The sequence below is a fragment of the Eptatretus burgeri genome, chromosome 6 (genome assembly GCF_056783735.1).
Source record: "Eptatretus burgeri isolate ZD-2024b chromosome 6, Ebu_testis_v1, whole genome shotgun sequence".
NCBI lineage: Eukaryota > Metazoa > Chordata > Myxini > Myxiniformes > Myxinidae > Eptatretus > Eptatretus burgeri.
This window is the reverse complement of record NC_140966.1, coordinates 59,319,320-59,342,633: the sequence shown is the minus strand read 5'-3', so window position 1 is coordinate 59,342,633 and position 23,314 is coordinate 59,319,320. Positions and strand designations below refer to the sequence as shown.

At 44.5% G+C, this 23,314-nt stretch overlaps 1 protein-coding gene across 5 annotated transcripts in view; it reads right to left on the bottom strand.

Annotated features, from left to right (window-relative positions):
- The window catches only part of LOC147024883 (uncharacterized), a 90,743-nt gene extending 67,688 nt beyond the window's left edge, over positions 1-23,055 (bottom strand). The window contains exons 1-3 of one of the 5 annotated variants that reach the window (XM_085885239.1): positions 22,882-23,055; positions 13,303-13,470; positions 12,199-12,316 (exon numbers count right to left, since the gene is read on the bottom strand). The gene's annotated coding sequence lies outside the window, so the exon portion shown is untranslated. Of the gene's footprint in view, positions 1-10,901; positions 11,110-12,198; positions 12,317-13,302; positions 13,471-17,595; positions 17,671-22,881 lie in introns of those variants that run through there. The other 4 variants (XM_085885237.1, XM_085885241.1, XM_085885240.1 and 1 more) reach the window with 4 other exon arrangements.
- Between the last annotated feature and the right edge of the window lie 259 nt (positions 23,056-23,314).

The window sequence follows — 23,314 nt, the reverse complement described above, 5'->3', positions numbered from 1 at the left end:
ACCACTTTAATCCTCCTTAACAAGTAGTGGTTGTATGGAGATAAAACATAGAATGCGCCTGGTCACACAGATGGCCTCGTGGCTCGATATGAACCTCGCAATGCAGTATAAGCTTTACAATATGATGTAAGCTTTGCAGGTATGAACCTCACCACGCAGTACAAGCTATATAACACAGCGAGCTTCACAGAGTGATATAAGCTTACAGCAGCTGTAAGCTTCACAGAGAGCCTAAGCTTCAGGCTTCCTAGGATGCATCAGCAACCGTTCTGAACTGCGCCCAGAACATCCACTCAGAGCATTAATGGTACACTATAATTTTTAAAGTGAATCTTCACCATTGAGAGATAGGGCCAAAAACGATATATAGCACGATATCTCAAAAAGTTGTGGACGGATTTGGATGAAACTTAGTGGACAGATTGGGTGTGACCATGACGAAATGATTCGATTTTGGTGAAGATCCGAGAATTATTTAATTTTCAAAGTGATTCTTCACCAATTGTGTATTGTGCAGTGTTGTTCCAAGTGGAAAAGGGTATTACACATCCCCACCCTTGAGAGTACAATATTCCTGTCCCCATGTTTTCCAGTCCAGTGAGGTGTTTGCAATTATGCAGCAAGAGGTATTTTGAATTACAAATTTGAATGAGAATAAAAACACAACCCCCCTGGCTGCTCCTGTGGGGAGCAGGTGTTTCTGCTAATAATAATGATGAATAGTCCCAAATAGAATAGATGCTCATCCCCCGATGGAGGGCGGTCGTGGTTGGGGTGCATTAGGTGATTAAATTGATTTTTTAGTTTGATTTGATGGAAAAATTATGGGCCCATGGAGCGGAAAGGCTTTGAAGCACAATTGTATTTGTGCAGTGAAAACTGTCGGATGAGCGGGTCCTGAATTGATGAAAAACATCCCATTCGTTTTTGTCCAGTGAAAGGACCCTTAAACCCTCTGACACCATAAAGGGGTATAAAAGGTCAAAAGTCGTCTAACGTGTCTATGGGGCTACTAAAGAAGTCTAAAGTATTCATTGGGTCTTAAAACAACTAAAAGGGTCATAAAAGGACGAATAAGATCTAAGGTGGTCTAAATTGTCTTCAGGTCGAAGAGGTTTAATGTGCCTAAAGGGTGTAAAGGTCTGAAAGGTCATTAGGGTTTTAAAGGGGTCTAAAGTGTTGAAAGTGGCAAAAGGGTCTTAAAATGTTTAAAAGGGTCGAAGGAGTCTAAACAGTCTGAATGTCAAAGGGTATAGAGATTCAAGGTTTCTATAGGGTCTATGGGGGTTTAAAGGGTCATAAGCCGTCTAAAGGACTGTGGGATCTAAGGGATATAAAGGTTTAAAGGTTACATGCCAAAAGTAGTCAGGGTCAAATGGGTTGAAAGGATGTACATTTCTAAAAGGGTCAAAAGGGTTTTAGAAGGTCTAAGGTTTTAAAGGTTCTTAAGGGTAGGTCCCAATAGCAGTTCGGGTTTAAGGGGTCTGAAGGGTCTGAAAAGGTCTACAGGTGTCAGGAGTCAGTGGGGTTTAAAGGGTCATAAGGATTCTAAGATCTCTAAAGGTCTGAAGAGTACGTTCCAAAAGTAGTTAGGGTCTAATGGGGTCAAAAGGATGTAAATGTCTAAAAGGGTCTAAAGGGCCTTAAAAAGGTTTAGGTTTTAACGGGTCTAAAAGTCTGAAGGGTCCTCACCCTGCGTTAATGAACATGACATTTTGAACACCATTGATGCACTGGGGTGCGGCTTGACCCCAAATTAAAAAAAATCATTTTTATTATATTTTTCAATTTGATTGTTAATTTATCTTTGTATACATGTAATTCAACAATCGCGTGAATGGATACAAAGGATATCTCATCAAAAAAACGAATACATAGCCCCTGAAAGCTATAAGCATCTCATAAATTGTAACAAACTCAGAGGGAGAATAGTTCCTCACACAACTGTCAATAAACTTTTCAAAAAGATCTCTAATAGGGGCAAGTTTATCAACGAATCTGTGTTCAGGGCGAGTTGTTTTGTCATCAAATCTCAGGCAAACAAGAAGAAACCTGAAACGCTGCAATGACATTGTTGCTCTGAAAACTTCCACACCTGTCCCGTATGTCTTCCAAAGATCCTCCAGATTCATTCTGTTGCTGTGAAAAACACTTGTCAACACAACCAGCCCTAGAAAAGCTTTCATTTCAAAAAGGTGTGAATTTATTGCTGGCCTGCTTAGCATATTTCATTCTTTCATCACTGATGTGCATGTTTGTGTTTGTCACCAATATATCTAATATTTCTAGCCCAATAAAGAGAGTCCAAAATTCCAGAGGTGTTTGTGCATTTAGGGCTGGACCTTTCAGCCAATTTGGTCTGGAGAATACATTATGTGCATGGTTGCGCACTCTCAAACTAGGATCTTCTTCCTCCCACCAAGTCGCCTTGTCCTTGCTGAGCCATCCATCACGTCTGGTCTGCTTCTGTGGGGTCTGTTGTGGTGGTGGTTCTTCTTCAGAATCTTCACTTTCCAGACTTATACTGGGGTCTGAGTGAGATACTCATTGACTTCAAGATCATCAGATTCACTCCCAATATTATCTTCCATTTCACTATCAGACAAACACTCATCAAGCATTTGCCTCAGCCGCTCATAAGTGTCAACCATCTTCAACATGAGGAAACACAAATGTTGAATGCATATTCTCTGAAAAAACTCTGATAACATCATATAAGTAACAAATAAGAGAAAAAGTTGAAACATTAACAATACCCTGAGATTAGTGAACTGGGGTCTCTTTGGACCCCAAGCTTCTTTAGACACTTGTTGCTCTCCAGCCAGCTGCGGTAGAACTGAGATAATCTAGCTGCATACTCTATAGGCATTTTCAGGAAGCTACTGTTCCTAAAAGCTACTGAAGCTACTGACAATTTTTTTGTCATCAATCTACACAAAATAACCCATCACGACAAAGTGAAAAAAGAAAAAGAGCAATCAGTAATTGCAGACCCTCGCCATGACATGTTTTGTGTGGTGTTTCTGTAGTTTTGTGTCGTGTGTTGTGCATGGTGTTTGTCTACTGGTGTGTTGCATAATAAATAATAGACAAAACTAGAACTGACACTTTATAACTTTTGGCAGTGATGTCCGGGTTCCAAGACGTCCCGCTTTGATTGGACACCTGACCCTGACCCATGGCATTTTTTCATTATTATTATTATTATTATTATTATGACCCTCGCCAGAGGAGAGGGTATTGCATTTGGGTCCGTTTATCTGTTTGTTTGTCTGTCTGTCTGCAAATAACTTTTGCGTTATTCTCCACAACTGCTTGTTGGATTGAGACAAAATTAACATTGGTGTGAGTACTCATGTAGAATGTTTTAATGATAATTATGATGTCATAGGTCATGTGGTGTGGCAGCCATATTGGAAAAACGGAAAAACTTTGAACCTCTGTATCTCTGAAACTGCACCAAGGAAAATTTTGAAACTTAGCAAATAGCAAATACTCCTCATGGGGAATAAGTGATTTTTTTCCGTCACATCATAATTGTATATGTAGAACACCACATCCGATCAGTATGAAAATTTTTGAGGGTCATCACGGGATAAAATGGTCCACAAAAAAAAAAAAATCATGACATCAGTCACGTGATTCAGCAGCTATATTGTTTAAAAAAAATTTCAAAAATCTTCTCTGAAATGGCTGAAAAGATCGAGGCAAAACTTTACACGTATGACCGCCTTTCCATGAGGAACCAGTCACACATATGTCATATGGTTTGGCAGCCATATTGGATTTACCTGAAAATCTATAAATAAATAAAAAATACAGCACTCAAATGAAGTCCCAGTGAGGGTTTGCAATCTCCGATTGCTCTTTTTCTTGTCTTTAGAAATGTTTGACAAACTAAGTAAAAATAAAAAGCTGAAAGGTCTTGCGTCAAAAAGTATTCAACCCTCCGAGTCAATACCTTGTAGAAGCGCCTTTAGCAGTGAATATAGCTTTGAGTCTTCTTGGATATGTCTATCAGCTTTGCACATCAGGATTGGAGGATTTTTTCCCATTTTTATTTGCAGATGTGCTCACGCTGTTAAGTTGGATGGGGAGTGTCGATGAACAGAAATTTTCAAGTCTTTCCATAGATTCTCAATGGGATTTAAGTCTGGGCTTTGGTTGGGCCACTCAAAGATTCATGTTCTGAAGCCATTCCAGTGTTGCTTTGGTTGTATGCTTCAGGTCATTTTTCCGTTGGAACGCAAATCTTAGGTCTTTTGCACTCTGAAGCAGGTTCTCAAGAATTTTCCTCCATTCATTGTTCCCTCTATCCTTACAGGACTCCCAGTCCCTGCCACTGAAAAGCATCTGCATAGCATGATTCTGCCACCACCATGCTTCATGGTCGGGATGGTGTTAGATGGGCGATGAGCTGTGCTCGGTTTGCACCAGATATCGCGCTTTGCATTCAGGCCAAAGAGTTCAATTTTCGTCTGATTAGACCACAAAATCTTTTGCCTCACGCTCTCAGTCTTTCACGTGCCTTTTTGCAACTCCAGGCATGCTGTCATGTGCCTTTTTCTCAGGAGTGGCTTCTGTCTGGCCACTCTCCCAAAAAGCCTACATTTGTGAAGTGCTGCAGAGACCAATGTCCTTCTGACAGGTTTTCCAATCTCAGCTGAGGAACTCTGTAATTCTATCAACGTCGTCATTGGGTTCTTGGTCACCTCCCTGACCAAGGTCCTCCTTGCCCGGTTGCTCAATTTGGTTGGACGGCCAGCTCAAGGAAGAGCGTGGGTAGTTCCATATTCTTTCCATTTCATAATGATGGAGCTCACTGCACTCTAGGGAACTTTTTACACTCCAGGAATTGATTTATACTCTCCTAGATTTATGCCACCTCACAATTCTATCTCGGAATTCCTCGGACAGTTCCCCTCTTTCTTTGTATACCTTCACAAGGATCATATAAGAGCAAACACACAGCAAGGGGGCATGAGACAATAGGGGCGTGGGAAGGACAAAAACAGTGAGGAACAGAGACATTAAGAGATCTGTGGAAGGGAGAGGGATGCGGTTCGGGACGTGGGGTATACAAGATGGGCACTACAGGGACTTTCTGGAAGGAAAGCAGGGAATTTGAAGGAGGTGGGTTTGGGGTGGATTAATGGGGCAGAAATATCGAGGATTTGGATAGGGGACGAAAGAGGTGGTGGAGAACAGCTGTTTTGAAGGCCTGGAGGGAAGAATGGGATTGAACAGAGTGAGGGAGTTTATTCCAAAGGCGGGAAAAAAAAGAGGGATGAAAGTGTGAAAGTGAGCAGTGATTCGTGATTTTGGTAGTTTTACAAGACGGGGGTTGTTGGCAGACCTTGAGCACCCTGCGGAAATATGGTGGGGACAAATAGCAGACAGAGCATGGGGGTGGGGGGGCGAGACGGAGAGGAGACGGTAGAAGACAGAAAGACCACCGACCTGCCTGTGGTGAGAGAGTGAGAGGCCCAAAGACTTAGCCTCATCGTGGGAGATACCAATGATCCGAAATGCCTTGGTTTCCACTTCGTGAAGCAGAGAAAGATCAGAGGCAGGAGCATCAGCCCAGAGGGGAGAGCAGTACTCCATCAGGCTGCAGACAAAAGCTTTGTATGTGGCCAGGAGCTCATGTGGGTCGAGGTAGGACTTTGCACAACCGAGGATTTCCAGTCGGCGACTGACTTTGGAGGCCAGATTGGAAATATGGCTTTCCCAGGAAAGATCATGGCAGATGGTGAGACCCAGAAGCTTGAAAGAAAGGACTTCTTCCAGAGGATTGTTGAGAAAGTATATGGGGGGGGGGGGGGAGAGTACAAACGGTCCTTTCTGAGAGACATATTGAGAGTGTGAGATCTGTCAGGATTGAAAGACATGTTCCACGTGTTGGACCAGTTTATGATTTTACCCAAATCAGCAGAGAGCAAAGTAGCTGCTGCTTGCCAGTCTCAGGGATGACAGATGGTATGGAAGATGGTGGAGTCATCAGCAAAGAGATAAAGAGGATTTTTCAGAGTCATAGAGATCATTGATGAAAACCAGAAAAAGAACAGGGCCCAGAACACTGCCTTGATGAACTCCATAATGGACAGAAAGAAAGGATGAGAGAGCTCCATTAAGGGCCACACATTGGCTGCGATAGGAGAGGTAGTCTGTGAGTCATGAGTGGAGATGACCTTGGATACCACAGGAAGAGAGGTTGGTGAGCAGTCAGGGTACCAGACCGTGTTAAAGGCACGCGATATGTCTCGGGATATGGTTCTAATTTCAAGCCTGGCATTGAGGACCTCCATCCATTGTTGGGAAAACAGAAGCAGAATATCCAGGGTAGAGTGACCTGGTCTGAATCCAAATTGCTGATCGGAAATGAAACCATTGGAGAAGAGGAAGGATTTAATGTCTGAAGCGACGGTGGATTCCAGAACCTTGTTGATGATTGGGAGAAGGCTGATTGGTCTGTCGTTGCATGGATCTGTTTTTGCACCTTTTTTGTGCAGGGCAGTAATGATTGCTGATTTCCAAGCAGATGGCAGATGACGTTGAGCATATGAGAGGGTGAGCAAGAACAGAGAGAGGGTGAGCAAGAGCAGAGGAGCAGGTTTTTAGTACACGTGGGCTGATGCCATCTGGAATGGTTGCAGAATCTCAGTCGAGGTTTGACAGCAAGCTCTCCACTTTGTCAGAATTGAAGGGTTGTTGGCCAACCTTGAGCACCCTGCGGAAATATGGTGGGGACAAATAACAGACAGGGCAACGGGGGTGGGGGGCGAGACCGGAGAGGAGACGGTAGAAGACAGAAAGACCACCGACCTGCCTGCGGTGAGAGAGTGAGACCTGCCTGCGGTGAAGCTTTTTGAATACTTCAGATGGAATCGAATAGGGCATTAGAGATAATACACCGAATACCTGATACATAACTGATAACTATGACGTCATCACTAAGAGGACGAGGATCTTAGCTCATTTGAGCTTGTTATTATTATTTGAGAGAGTTTATCAGATTAGGTAATGGGAAGTTTGTAGAAAAAATCGTGAGGTGAATGGTGAATTTGGATCAGTAAACGCAGAGGGTGGAAGCAGATCGTGTGGTTACGGGGGATGCACGGGGCTCTGGGATCTGTATAGTCAAAAGTGAATTTATTTTATTATTAATTTTAAATAAGGATTGCATAACATTCAGAAAAGAGAAGGTTGAAGTAAAATCGTGGAGGTGTATGGTGAGTTTGGAACTGTAAACGCAGAGTGAAGCTGCTGGGTCGATGGAAAATATCAGGAAGAGGGTGGAGAGACACGTGGTTGCAGGAGGTGTATAGATCGAAAGGATACAAGGGAAATTATTAATTTTACATGGAGTTTTGAGGATTAGGTAAGATTCAGGACTAGAAGGTTGTAGGAGGAAATTGTGAAGATAATGGAGAGAGTGGGTCAGCTCAAATAGAAGAAAGATGGTGTGTCGGGAGGAGGAGGAGGAGGAGAAGGAGGAGGAATCTGGTCTCGTGGATATGCAGGGAGGAAGGTAGTTCCCCCCCCCCCTTTAAATTTAAGGCAAGAAACAGTGTTTAGTTGGGAGGGATGGGGGGTGTTGGGAAAGTGTGGAAAATAGGAATTTAAGGTAATAGGGAGAGAATACAAATAAAAACGATTGTACACCTGGAGGGGAAGGATGGGTAGGCCTCAAGGGACCCAGTAAGATAAGGTCAACGAAAACTCACAAAATAGCACGATTTTTCAAACAAAACCAAACTAGGAACACAGTATCATGTAGGTGAAAAAAAAACAGTTAAATGGGACAAAAATCGACTGGAGACTTAACTTTGAGAAAGTCGGCAGAGACCCCTGAGAGAACCTGCCGATGCTCCAAACCTAGAACCGGAAGTGATGGACTTCCTTGAACTTCATGGTGGATTTTCTGCTCTGACATGCACTATCAACTGCAGGACATTATATAGAAAGGTGTGTTTCTTTCTAAATCATGTCCAATCAATTGAATTGGCCACAGGTAGACTCCAATCAAGTTGTAGAGACATTTCAAGGATGATCAGAGGAAATTGGATGAACCTGAGCTTAATTTGGAGTGTCATAGCAAAGGGGTTGAATATTTATTGATGCAAGACATTTCAGCTTTTCATTTTTAATTGATTTGTAAAAATATGTTTTCACATTGTCATTATGGGGTATTTTGTGTGGATTTGATCAGTGACAAAAAATTTTTAAATTTAATCCATATTAAATTCAGGCAGTAAAACAACAAAATGTGACATAAATTGAGGGGTGTGACTACTTTCTGAAGACACTGTAAATGTCTAAAGGGTCTGAAAAGGTTTAAGGGGTTAAAAGGGTCTAAATGTCTCTAAATTCAAGGGGTCAAGTCTCTAAGCAGTCTGTGGACCTCAAGGGTCAAAAGTGTTGAAGGGGTCCTAATGGTCTTAAGAGGTCTGATAGTTGAATGGTCTGTGAGGATCTCAAGGTACAAAAGGTGCATTCCAATAGTAGTTGGGGTCTAAAGGGTCTATCCGGTCTTTGAGTCTAAAGGGTGTAAAGTGTCGAAAGTGTCTTCAAAGGACTAAAAGGGTAAAGTATTGTTATGGTCACGGGTACCGAGTGTACTATGAGGTCGTTTAATCCCCTATGTCCTCGGAAGAGCCAGACCTGGGGCCACCACTCACGATTAACTTCGTGGTGCGGTTGGTTGCTTTAGAACCCGAATTCCACTCAGTTAACCACGAGTTCCAGTGTCCGTCTAATTTTGCCGTTTAACGAGAGGTCACGTGGTTACCTGAACAGGAAGCATGCCCTCAGCAAAGCACCAATCTTATCTTGATTAGATCTTAATTAGGGCGGTCGAGCGTTTAACCGCTGGTGCATGCCAACTATTACAGGTCAATTTGTGTGGTAATTACCTCCCAGTCTATATAGGTTCGGACAATGCTGGCTCAATGGAAGGAAAGGACAAGCACGGACAGGTTGGAATGTCAACAAAGGAATTTATTCATAAGAAAATAAGTAAATAGAAAGAACTATTTATTTTCGTGAGGTAATAATAAGTTAATTCGAAGCAATCAAAATATTCGCAAGCAAATAAATAATCAATCAGGCACTGATAGGAAAAGGGACAAAGAACAGATCTTATCTCTATGTCTTACTTAACAACTAATCACGAGACAAGGGGACCCAGCAGATCATTCAAGGGGGGGGGGGGGAAGAGAAATCGTCTCGCTCACCAAATAAAAGTCATCGTACGTCAAATGAAAACGTCGCGAAATGAGTGAGCGTGCCTTTCCCATTGCCAGCGCCAAGCCTTGCCGTGCACCCACTCGCGAATGCCAATCAATGTCACGTCGTCACCCCCAGGAACCAGGGACTTCAAGAATCAGGTAAGCCAAGAGCAGGTCTTGAGCAGAATGAACATTAACGGTCTGAGCGTCACCCAACGCTAGGAGACACAACCGACGGACAGCTGTTAGGAGCTGTGAAACACTGTGAAGTGCTGAGGCGCTGTGAGGCGCTGTGAGGGGCTGTGAGGGGCTGAGGCACTGTGAGGCACTGTGGCTGTCACCAACTCACTGGTGCCGACTGACTGACTGGAAGTGACTGAAATACTCTCAAAGCTGTCAGAACCACAACCAGCTATCGCCAACTGACTGGTGTTCGAGTGACTGGAAAAGCCGTCTGATGCCGACGGACACCAACTCCCTCACAAACTGACTCGTCGACTGACCAGTCCAGAGCGGACCTCTCGTCCTCTTTTTATAGTTCTGCCCGTGAGGGCGGGCGCAAACTCCAACCAAATCCACCCCACCCACGAATCGTTGCCATGACAACCTGCCTGTCCCGCAATCACTCCTGGCCCACAACACCATGCCTGTGGTGCTGGACGAACGGCAAAAAGTAGCCATTTGTCAGAATTACCGAGCAAAAACGTGAAGCGCTCATGAAATGTCAACAACAATTATCACCTCATTGTTCAGCCCGATATGAAAAAAGAACCAGTTAGCGTCCATAGAGCTGCTGAACTGGGTGTCAAACGTCGATGGAAAAAGGTGGGTGTCGACGTTGGTGAAAGAAGCAAGTGTCAACGTCGATGGAAAAAGGTGGGTGTCGAGCCTCCATTGGGCTAACGGCTATCTCACGTGCATGAATGTGTCTGTCGTTAAAAGAAAATGCTTTCCATAAGAGAGGGAATCTATTCTTTACCCTTCTCAATGCATCACATTTAGAATCCCCCCAGACAAGGGGATAGGTCTATCCTGGACATGCATTTGGGGAAATAACTGTCTGAGGACCTGGATGTTTGTATGCATTCATCGGTTTGGATTCTGAAATCCGTAACAGTATTAAAAGTGACTAAAAAAAAAAAGGACTGAAAGGACTGTCCCCTCTCTGCCTCCCCATCCCAACTCTCCGTCTTCCCCTCTCCATTTCTTTCCCGTTCTTCAAAGAAAGAGCATTAATGACATTAAAAAAACATCTCGTAAAATGACGGAATCTCAAGATATGTGATGGACCTACAAACAAACATTAGATTTTGAGTTAATTAGCTAATTATTTCACCACCTGGATGGAAATGAAAAAAACTAGAAGGGCACTCGGTAGAGTGCATACCTCCACCACGTAATTCCTGATCCACGAGAGCATATCGGGCCCAACACATTTTTGAAATATCATGCTGTACAGTACTATGTCGTTTTTGACCCAATCTCTCAATGGTGAACAATCACTTTAAAAATTAAATAATTCTCGTATCTAGATTCGGATCTTCACCAAAATCTAATCAGTTCATTCTTGTCACACACCAAATCTGTCCACAAAATTTAATCCGGATCTGTCCACAACTTTTTGAGATATCCTTCACACAAACAAACAAGCAGTCATAGACTGGTACTTACGAAATCGTCAACTTGACCTCTGACCTTGTCTAATAAAAGCCGTCGCAAGAGAAGGTAGCGACGCAAACCAGAAGTTTATCCGATGATTCTGTACCAAACCATCAAAAACCGAATGTTTGCCCTCACTGTGACCTTGACCTTTGACCGATTTTGACCAAAATCGAATCAGCACGAGCCATCACCCTCCTGAATCACGTGGTGTAATTTGACATTGGAAGCTTCTTCTGTTCTCGAGTTATCGTGCCTACAAACAAACACACAAGCAGTCATAGACTGGTACTTTCGAAATCGTCAACTTGACCTCTCACCTTGTCCAATAAAAGCTGTCTCCAGAGTTGGTAGCGACGCAAACCAGAAGTTTCTACGATGATTCTGTACCAAACCATCAAAAATCGTAACGTCGACTGAAGCAAAATCTCCATTTCTCCACGCAATTATTTTATATTATTTTATCAAAGTCACAAAACCGTAATATTCGGCATTCCACCAACAATCTTTACATAATCCGACGGCTCAGCGAGTCAGGCATGCGACGATAACGTTCATTGGGATAAAAAAATGACTTTTAAACACCATCTTTATCGAAAGCACCGTCAGCGCACACACGGAAAACCTTTACGTGACTCAACGATGCATCTGCTCGAGTGCACTGCATCACATGACGACCCGTGACGCGTCGAGTGAAATATTTTTTATACAATCTTAAAATGTCTCCAAAACATCAGATTTTTACTAGAATTTCGAAAACCGAGTTTTAAGCGTCCTAAGCGATCGCAAAAACCGAAGACAAAATTAAAATTGAAGTTAAAACGAACTCATAACGTCGAGCAAAGAAAAAATCTCCATTTCTCCATGCAATTATTTTATCAAAGTCACAAAACCGTAATATTCGGCCATCCACCAACAATCATTACATAATCCGATGGCTCAGCGAGTCAGGCATGCGACGATAACCTTTATCGAGATAAAAAATGACTTTTAAACACCATCTTTATCGAAAACACCATCAGCGCACACACGGAAAACCTTTACGTGACTCAACGACGCGTCTGCTCGAGCGCGCTGCATCACGTGACGACCCGTGACGCGTCGAGTAAAATATTTTTTTATAAATCTTAAAACGTCTCCAAAACATCCGATTTTTACCAGAATTTCGACAACCGAGTTTTAAGCGTCCTAAGCGATCGCAAAAACCGAAGACAAAATTAAAATCGAAGTTAAAACGAACTCGTAATGTCGAGCAAAGCAAAATACTCCATTTCTCCACATGAATTTACGGAATTATGTTTGACCTCACCATGAGCTTGACCTTTGACCGATTTTGACCAAAATCTAATCAGCGCAAGCCATCACCCTCCTGAATCACGTGGTGTAATTTGACATTGGTAGCTTCTTCCGTTCTTGAGTTATCATGCCTACAAACAAACAAAAACACACAAACAAACAAACAGAAACGGAAGTGATAAATATTCTTACGAAATCTAAAGATTTCGTAAGTAACAAACAGACAGAAAGGGGTGAAAACATAACCTCCTTCACCTTTGGTGGCGGAGGTAAAAAGGCTCCATTATTTTTTTGTGTCTGTTTGTCATCATCATGCCGTTTCAAAATTATCAATCGAGCAGCCTAGTAGTAATAGGGATGAAATTTTAAAATGATAATGGACCCACGGAAGGAATGATGGACTGAAGGACATCGTTATGGCTTTAACAGCTCATCTCGACTGTCGTAGATGAGCCAAAAAGATATTCAGCCAAGATAATTCATCAGTGTGTGTGCCTTCCCTCAGATGGATGTTGAACTGGGCATCCCGTCTGCCATCTTTAGTTGGTGGACGTTAAAAATCCCACGGTGTCCTTTGCAAATATTAGGTGAGCTATCGCTGGCACCCTGAACAAATTACAAATTCCTGCCCTCGGTACTGCTGGGAGAGGGATGGCAAACCTCCCAGCACGACTCCTGGCCAAGAAACTGCTTCGGCAAAACAAATGCTCTGCAACACAGTGTGGTTCATCGGATTCAGCCCAGAAGGGTTAAAAAGGTAAAGTTCAGCTGCCACAAACTTTCTGCCATACAGACTGGGCTAAACTACTGAGGAAGAGCTGCATTAACAGTCAGAAACACTCATGAGAGGGAATAGTGAGACTGTGGCTGCAAAATGTTCTGCAAGCCAAATTGAAAATGCTGGCCATCTTATGATTTTTCTCTGCATTCATTCAGTGTTGGGCTTCCATTTGAACTTGCTTTAAATAAACTCCAAAATTTTGCAAACCAACATCGATCTCTGGAAAGCATTTTTTGAAGATGCAACAAATTCCTTTCCTGAGTTCAAGGTAAGTTTAATCAAATTTTCTTCTTCATTCTGCCAACAATGCCTCCCCCTGGCCAAATACTTATTCACCATCAAGGGTAGTTGAGATGCATTGCCATGAGATGTCTCTCTCCCTCTTCTTTTTTCGTTGCAGTTTCTTTTGTCTCCTTATCTCCTCTGTTACTTCCTCCTTGACATCTCCCCTGCTCCACAGTCTTTTCAGCAGGATAGGAGCAGTGGTACGAGATGTTTACCTGTCTGAATTCCAACGGGGACAAGTGTGAACAAGAGAAAGCGAGAGATCGAATCATTATGCCAACATTCCAGCCACAGCATAGGCCAGTAAACAAGTGCCTATTCACTGACACCTGGGGGATTTAACTCACTATGCAGTGCTGCAATTAAACCCACCTCATTCGCTGCAGCATTTCAAGCATGTGTTGACCAAGTGGTCTTCCTGCGGCTATTATGCTTTATACAGATATATATTATGAAAGGGAAAGGGCTATCTATTTGTTTACATTCCTCTCCAAAATGGTGCTCCATTCTCAGAGGGGACATTTGACTCTAAATACTTCAAGGAAATGTCCAATTTTCGTGCAGAAAGAAAACCATTTATCTAGCAAAACGTTGATAAACCTTCGTGGTCTTGTCTGTCGTAAATGACCAAAAACCGAGCATCCATAAACATAAGACGAGCCAAATTCAACAATTTGACTTCATAAAGGTCTTTTAAACATCTATTTATTATGTACATACTAGATTGGCAAGAGAAAGCTTTAAAAAGGAGAAAATGAAGAGGTTCATTCTGATGGGATGGGAAACATTCCCAGGTGGATGGGAAACAAAGGAGAAGAAGGTCAAAAAAAAAGTTTGGCAGGAGATGGCATGAGAACCAGGCCTCCAAAGCCAGTCACCGACTGGGAATCCTCCGTCGTGCGAAGTCCTTCCTCGGCCCACCTGAGCTCCTGACCACATACAAAGCTTTTGTCCACAGGCTGATGCAGAACTGCTCTCCTCTCTGAGCTGGTGCTCCTGCCTCCCACCCTTCTCAGCTTCACGCTGTGGAAACCAAGGCATTTAGGATCATTGGTATCTCCCGCAATGAGGCTGAGTCTTTGGGCCTCTCACTCTCTCACCGCAGGCAGGTTGATGGTCTTTCTGTCTTCTACCATCTCCACTCCAGTCTCACCCCCCCCCTGCTCTGTCTGCGATTTGTCCCCACCATATTTCCGCAGGGCGATCAAGGTCCGCCAACAACCCCATTCTGGTAAAACTACCATAATCACGAATCACTGCTCACTTCTACTCCTTAATTCCTCTTTTTCCCCCGCATTTGGAATAAACTCCCTCACTCTGTTCAATCCCATTCTTCCCTCCAGGCCTTCAAAACAGCTGTTCACCACCACCTCTTATCATCACCCATCCAAATCCTCGATCTTTTATACCCCCATTAATCCACTCCAAACCCATCTCCTTCAAATTTTCTGCTTTCCTTCCTGAAAATCCCTGCAATGTCCATCTTGTATACCCCGTGTTCCCCGCCCCATCCCTCTCCCTTCCACGGATCTCCTAATGTCTTTGTTCCCCACTGTTTTGTCCTTCCTACTTCCACCCTCGTCTCATGCCCCCCTTGCTGTGTGTTGTGTGTTAGCTCTCATACAAGCCTCGACAAGGTATACCAAAAAAAAAAAAAGTAAGAGGAACGAAGGGTGGAGTCATCAGCAAAAAAAAGATAATGAAGATTCGTCAAAGAATTAGAAAGATTGTTGATGAAGATGAGGAAAAGGACTGAGCTTAAGACATTGCCTTGGGACACTCTAGGTCTCACCAGGGTGAAGAATGAGAGGATCCCATTGAAAGCCATGTGTTAACTGCAATTGTGGAGGAAGTCATCAAGTAATAAGAGGAGGTAGCCTTGGTGGAAGTAGGCTGAAAGTTTGGAGAGCAAGGTAGGGTGCCAGATTATCAAAAGCTTGAGATATGTTCAGAGAAATGAGCCTGGTCTCTTATCTGGGATTGAAGGCTTCCACCCGTTGTTGGAAAGAGCAGAAACAGATGTTTGGAAACTCATCTGATGGTCTGACATCAAGCCATTGGACGAGAGGAAGGATTTGATATCAACTGTGATGATGGGTTCCTCAACTATGTTTGGAATGAAAAGGAAGCTAATAGACCTGTAGTGAAGAGGATCTGTTTTTGCACCATTTTTACCTCCGCCACCACAGGTGGACAGACGTTATGTTTTCACCCCTGCAAGTTTGTCTGTGAACAGGACATCTCAAAAAGGTTGTGGACGGATTCGGACAAAATTTGGTGAAGAGGTTCGCTGTGTGACAAGGACGAAATGATTAGATTTTGGTGAAAATCCAGATATGATAAGTTTTTGAGCGATTCTTCATCATTTCGAGATTGGGCCAAAAATGATAAAGCACGATATCCCAAAAAGTTATGGACGGATTCGGACAAAACTTGGTGGACAGGTTCGGTGTGTGACAAGGAAGATTGCTTCAATTTTGGTGAAGATCTGAATGTAGATCCAAGAATTTTTTTCAGCGATTCTTCACATTTGAGAGATAGGGTGAAAAACTATACACAGCAGAATATTTCAAAAAGCTATGGACTGATTCGGACAAAATTTGATGGATATGTTAGGTGTGTGACAAGGACAAATTGATTTGATTTGGGTGAAGATTGGAATCTGGATCTGGATGTGATAATTTATATATTTTCATAGTGATTCTTTACCATTGAGAGATAGGGCCAAAAACGATATACAAACCTTTTTACAGCCATTTTTCCTGCTGTGCAGGGGTTAGCTTTTTGCGTGCTCCATGCCATCATAGTTCCCTTTTTGAGGCAATGTTTTATGGCCGGATGCCCTTCCTGATGCCAATCCTGGTTGCCTCTTACAACACACAGGGATATCATACACCTATTCTAACTGGGACATAAACCAGGACCAGTACACTGGTACTCATTTCACTGACCTCGGAAGGATGACAGGCTGAATCAACCCCCTGGTGTTAATCCAATGGCCAATGGGGCTCAAACTCAGGACCCTAGGATCCCAAGCCAGCCACCCTAACCACAAAGCCAACACCAGGCTTAGGTCCAAAAACGATATATAGTACAATATTTCAAAAAGTTGTGGATGAGTTGGTTTAGTGACAAGAACAAGCAGATTTGATTTTGGTTCAGGTTCAGATCCAGATCAGTGAGATACAAAACTGTAATACTGTGATGTTAGCCGACTTCCTAGTAAATTGAGGGTGACCAAAGGCACATAACAGGATGAACTAGAATGGCACTCGGTAGAGCACATACCTCCGCCACGTAATGCCCGATACACGAGAACATATCGGGCCCAATACACTTTTGAAATATCGTAATTCATCTTCTTCTTCTATTTCTCTCGGCTGCTTCCGTTAGGGGTCGCCACAGCGGATCATCCGTTATGATTTGGCACAGGTTTTACGCCAGATGCCATTCCTGACACAACCCTGGTCGCCTCTTACGACAAAGGGATCTGGTACACCTATTCTAACCGGGGTATACACCGGCACTCACTTCGCCGACCTCGGAAGGATGACAGGCTGAGTCAACCCCCTGGTGTATTAATTCAGTGGCCCAACGGGGCTTGAACTCAGGACCTTTAGGATCCCAAGCCGCTGCCCTAACCACTGCGCCAACACCAGGCTTTTTGAAATATCGTACTGTGTAGTACAATATCGTTTTTGGCCCTCTCTCTCAATGGTGAAGAATCAATCTATAAATTAAATAATTCGCGTATCCAGATCCGGAGTCAGATCTTCACCAAAATTGAATCAATTAATCGTCATCACACACGCAACCTGTCCCCCAAGTTTCGTCTGAATCATTCGACAACTTTTTGAGATATTGTGCTATATATCATTTTTGGCCCGATCTCTCAATGGTGAAGAATCGTTTTTTTTTTATTATAGAAGTCGGATCCGGATCCGGAACTTCACCAAAATCGAATCAGTTCGTCCTTGTCACATGCTCAACTTGTCCGCAACATTTCATCTGGATCCGTCCACAACTTTTTGAAATATTCTGCACACAATCAAACAGACAAACAAGAAGACGTCGTGCAAAGCACAATACTTGCAAAATCCATAAAACCAATTTGACCTAAAAAAAACAATTGGGAGTTGAATTCAATGACCAAATATGCAACAGCTCTTCAAATTTCAAATCAATCGGATGAAAATTGAGGCTTAGAAATACCACCTTAGTTGTTTACCTTGGGACTATGTTGACCTCGAAAATAATTGGTGGTTGAATTCAGTGACCTGCAATATAAATTCTGTTCAAGTTTAAAATAAATCGGATGAAAATTGAGGATTTTAGAAATCCCACCTAAGTTGTTGACCTTTGGACCTTTAAAAGAATAGGCTTCTTCCTGATGCCAAAGTCTACCATGTGGTGAAGTTTTGTGAAGATCGGTTTGCAATTGTGACCTGTCGGTGACAAACAGACAGACAGACAGACAGACAGAATAACAAAATGGACGAAGCAATACACTTGAAAAATCTTTGATTTTTTTCGAAATATCTTCGAAACAAACAGACGCAGAAGGGTGAAAACATCACCTCCTTCACCTTTGCTGGTGGAGGTCACAAGAGCAGAAACAAATGTCAAGAGCAGGGGAGCAGGCTTTTTCAATACGGGCACTGATGCCATGCAGGCCCATCACAAATATCGGTGTCGAGGGTTGCCGGATGCTTCTATACCTTCTTTGATGAGATAGACACAGTGTTCAAGAGCAGTTGAATGCGAGTGGGAAGGGTAGGTACATCGATGGAGGGGTTGGCTAGATGGGATTTGGAGAGAACAGAATTTAAACATTTGGTTTTCTGGTGAGCAGAGCTGACAATGGTGGCATTTGAAATGAGGGAAGGGATGGAGGGGAAGCATCCACCAGAAGCTCACTAAGTCAGAAGAGTCCTCTTCTTTGTGCTCGATTAGATGATTGGCAATATGTAATTATATTGTTGTAGTGTTCGCGCCCGCCCGGCGTGCGAACGACCGCGTTTCACCAATAGCAGCCGGTTCGCCCACCGAACAGACAATCCAGTCGTGACTTTCTGCAATGGCATCAGAAACCAGTCACGGATGGGTTTTCAATCCCACCACAACCTTGTCCGTACCCTACCCGCACGCTACAGGGTCCGATCGCCAAATCTTCGAGTTACCTAATTATTCACGCAGGTAGCTTACCGAGAGGTTGTACCTCAACGGGACCGCTTGGAAATGAGCCGCTTAAGCAGGCCGCTTCCTTTTGGGATAACATCGCGCAGTCCCGTTGGACCCGATCACTTTACCGGCAATTTAAAAGCCAACTAATATTCCGCAATGTAAGATGGCATTTCAATGGGGGCATGGACGCAACGAACGGGTTTACATTTATTTACTCTATGTATGCAGGAACAATCATGCAGTCATTCAAAAACACCAACATGCACGTATAGAGAACAAGCAATGAATGCAACACGGCACGTGGGCAAGACAAAGCGCTACAACCGTCTATAAGTAATTATTAATGAACAGTCACTTACACAGTTTTACTTACGGGACTCGGCGCCACGACATTCATTCAAAAGAAAAGCAGGAAAAAGACCCCATCAAAGGCAATGGGGTCAGACTGGACCTCTTGGGTCTTTATGGCATGAGACTTGGCAGACCGAACGAGTCCCACGAGACCGTTGCAGGTTACCTGCACCCTCGTGGTGTCTGGCTTGGGCGACCCGCGACGTCCCGTCCCCACAGAAGCTAGCGTAGCCGCGGTCGAGCTCTGGCCTTGCCAAGTGGCCGGGTGATTCGGTCTCAGTCGGCAACTCGTTTGAGAGGAATGAACGGGTCTTTGCTCTCTTAGAGTTGATGCTCTGTAAGAACCCTTCCGCCCCTCAGTGATGCTCGAACTGCGCTGAAGCCCGATCACCTCGGACCGCCTGTCGCTGGCTGGCGAGCTCTCTCCGGCTCTCTCCATACGAACGCGCGGTTCCGCGCGACACAGCAGGCAAGGCTGCGCCTCCAGCTCGCGTCTCCTTCGCGACGCCCAGACTCTCCACTGACTGCAAGCTCCAAGCTCCCGACTCCGCCACGAGCCCAGACTTCCACGCAGCTCCTTGGCTTCTGGCTTCCTCCAGACTGACTCAGACCGACCGATCAACTCGACTCGACCCAACTCGAACGCGAGCTTGGCTCTCTGCTCGTCCTCTCGTCTGCTGAGACGCGGTTTGGCCTCCGATCCTCGACCTCTGACCTCTGCGCGGAAAGCGGACGTGCGCGAGATCACCAAGCCTCTCGATCCGATCGCCTCTGACCTCTGACCTCTGCGCGGAAAGCGGACGTGCGCGAGATCATCAAGCTTGATCCGACGAGCACACGTCCCGCGTCGGCCTGCAGCGACGCCGCTCGATGCGGACTCGCCACGGCTGGCGCAAAGATGGCGTCGTTTCGGAGACGAAGGTGAGGCGATGTTTGTGGTGTGGAGATGTTGACGGTTGCTGGCGAAGTGGTGAGGATGGCGTGGTTTGGTGAGAGGCAAGTGTGGTTGTGGTGGTGGAAGGCAGTTTGTCTGAAGCGGTTGTTGAGAGTGATGTTGGTGGTGGTGGTGGTTGTTGTAAAGCGGTTGTTGAGAAAGATGTTGGTGGTGGACGTGGTTGGTCCAAAATAACGATAGTAAAGAATAACGGCTAACTCAAAGATCACAGCCCGGTTAACATGAATAGTTCCCTTTAAACAACGGTGGGGAAATCTATCTGGACACGGACTTATCGGCCTCACTGATCTAGGGACCTTTATGGTGTTCTGTCAATTTCCACAGCCGTAACAATATATATATATACTTTTTTAAAAAATATATTATAGCTTGGTCGGTCAAAGACTGTGCTTGCCATTGTCTTGTCTGGGTTTGGTTCCCATTAATGAATGGGCCATTCGATTCCCTATGCAACTACAAACTGTCACCATGGTTCTTCGCAGGCAGGGGGTTGCCTCAAGTAGAAATCAAGTTTACTCTTTGTCGTCGAAGATGACAGTTCACACAAGACATGCAAACACCGGGGTGGGCCAATTTGCTTTTTGGGTCAGAGATGCTCCCTGCACAGCAACCACACTCTGAGATGGCAAAAAGAGTAACTCGATGTCAAGTAATATCCAGACCGGAGAACCATTAGCCCAGAAAGTGATTCACCAACCAACTCACAACTTTGTAATGACGAGAAAGTTAGAACAAGGAAATGTGCTGAAAGTTTCACCCCGCCCGAGAACCCAATGACTTTGAAAGGCAAGCGTGCCATTCACTACGCCACGGGACTCCTGATGAGTATGGTGGACTCGGAAGGGACATCAAGCCCAGAGCACTGTCGACGAGCGTCATTTCCTTGTGGGCATTATGCAAGATGCCACAGCGTCATGGGAAAAGGGTAGGTTTATCTGTTCAATCGGGCTGGTAGTGTGGCATAGAGGTTTGCACACTTGCGTCTAAGTTGTCTAGCCTGGGTTAGAATCACAACCCCGCTATAAACTGATTTTGGTGTTTCACAGGCAGGGGTGATTCTTGGTGTTTCATTATGTGTGTGCCTTCCTTCACGCCGGTATTGGTCGGTGGAGATTAAAGATCCTACGGTATCCTTCGCAAAGAGTAGGAGAGCTATTGCCGGCACCCTGAACAAATTAGAAATTCCTTCCCTAACCGACAAAAGGCACTAGATCAGTGGGACAGCCATGGCCTGAGCCAATGACGCCACTCAGCAGCTTTGTGCTGCATATTAAAGAATCAGTTCAATAACCTGGCCATGTCTTCAATTCCTCCCACATGCTGCACTGTGTAATGGAGTGGAACCCCGTACGGATTAAACTGTCAACAACCGAAATGTTAATGACCGAAACATTCACCTGATACCCACGACTCGAGTCTGGGAGCATTCATTACATTTGATAGATGGTAGAACAAGATGCCTGCCGAAATCCCATTCAGAATGTCAAGCCTGACCAGCTGGTTCGTGAAAGACTTGAGACAAAAATTTCCCCTGCTGAACCCACGAGAAGGTAGGAATAATTGGGGCCGTAGTAGTAGTAGAAGTAGTAGCAGCAAGACCTGGATTTGCTGTCGAAGGCTCGTGTCAATATGCATCGGCAGACAGGTAGAACAATGAATGCAGGTTTACTAACCACTGTGTGAAGCAAGGACAAGCAGGGGTTTCAGGAGTTAACCCTTTGTCAGAGCATGACCCCCCAAGAGCTCGTTCGCCCTGATGAAGGGTTAACACCCAAAATGGCAGCTTCTCTTCACTCCCCATGTTGCTGAGAATACTTCAATCAACATTGTCTTGACTTGTCCAGTAGTAAGAGAAGCAATCTTCTTCATTCTAATGCAGCACAAGGCTGCAGGGTAGCATCATTGGCTGAGGGCATGGCTGTGCTGCCGAGACAATGCAATCTGCTGGTTAGGGCAGGAATTTGGAATTTGTTCAGGGTGCCGGTGATCGCCTCCTCTTTGCCGAGGACACCATGGAGTCTTTCACACTCACCAATGAATGTCGGCAGACGGGACACACCGTTTAATGCCCATCCAAGGGACGCACAGTCGCACACGTATTGATGAATCACTACCTGCGAAACACCAGGACGCCAGTGTATCGGCAGCTCGCGATTCAAACCCAGGCTGGACAGCTATAGGTGAGTGTGCATACTCTGTGGCCATCCTGTCGTCGTAGCAGTGTAGTGTAGTATTGTTGTAGTAGTAGTTTATTAACATTTTTCTCTTAATTAACGATTTTCAAAGTGACGTCATCAACACAAACAACACGTCGTCGTAAACTTTACAGATGACATTTTCGCTCGTGAGTTGTGATCACGAACGAACGTGCATGCGATGTGCATCAGTACACGTGGTCGTGATGACACGTGATCAGAGGGGGAACGATTTAATTTACAAAGACTTCGCTCCTCGTCCCGACATTGACACGAACCAAGCAGTCAAGACAAACGGTCGTCCGTTATTAAATGTCCATCAACGATCAGTGACCGTTTCTCGCAGCTGGGTCACGGCGCCAGGTCGACCGGCGAGTCCCGGGGTGTTCCTGCAAGGCAAACAACACATAACATGCCATGTGAGCACCAAAGGAATTCGCCGCGAATGAAGGATCAAAGGAGCTTGGTGAGGGGAGGGTCCGTGTGGAGGTGGAAGACCACGTGAGTGATGACGTCATTCTGGACGGCCGGACAGCGGCTTGGACCTCGTTTGATGCCGATTCCGCGATTCGTCCAACAAAATCAAATTATTTAACATTTATTGTTCGTCCGTGAAGATAAAAAAAAAAAAAATTTCCTCAGAGTCGATTTGTTTTAATCAGCGAGTCCGACGAAGTGAAGACCTTTTTCGCCATGTTCGGGTTTTAATTAATTCCGTCAGGTATTTAATACGCAGGTAACTCAAGAAAATCCTTCGGTCGAATGGTGCACGCGTTGGTTAATACGTATTTACCGGTCAGTCAAGATAACTATGTCGATCGCTGAGGTAATCAGGTTGCTTCAACGTTTCACCCTCAGAATAAAACTTCACATTTCCCTCCAAAGTCGCTGATTATAATGATCGTGATAGATTGATGATGTGCCGACGCAGAACCGCTTTCTCACCAGTGTACAGTCTTCAGGTCGAGTCCTTCAGGTAGTGCCGGATGAGCGTGAGGAAAAAATCGAGTGTAAACAGTTTTGTGGGAATCCAGTCAGTCGGCAGTGCGCGCCGAAAATCCGCGTGAATTCGGACTCTACCATTACTCCGCTTGGTTTGGAGGGGGTGGGTTTCAGGACGATACGATTACACATCGAGGCTTAAAGAGGGGGGGGGGTTGTTATAAATCCGCGTGAATTCGGACTCTACCATTGCTCCGCTTGGTTTGGAGGGGTGGATTTTAGGACGATACCATTACACATCGAGGCTTGGAGAAGGGGGGGGGTGTTATAAATTCGAGTCTTGTCCGTCGTTTTGGTGTAAGAGTAAATACCATTTTAGTCAGTTATTTACTTAAATAAAGAAGGCGATGTAAAATATGCATTTGAAAATTCAAAA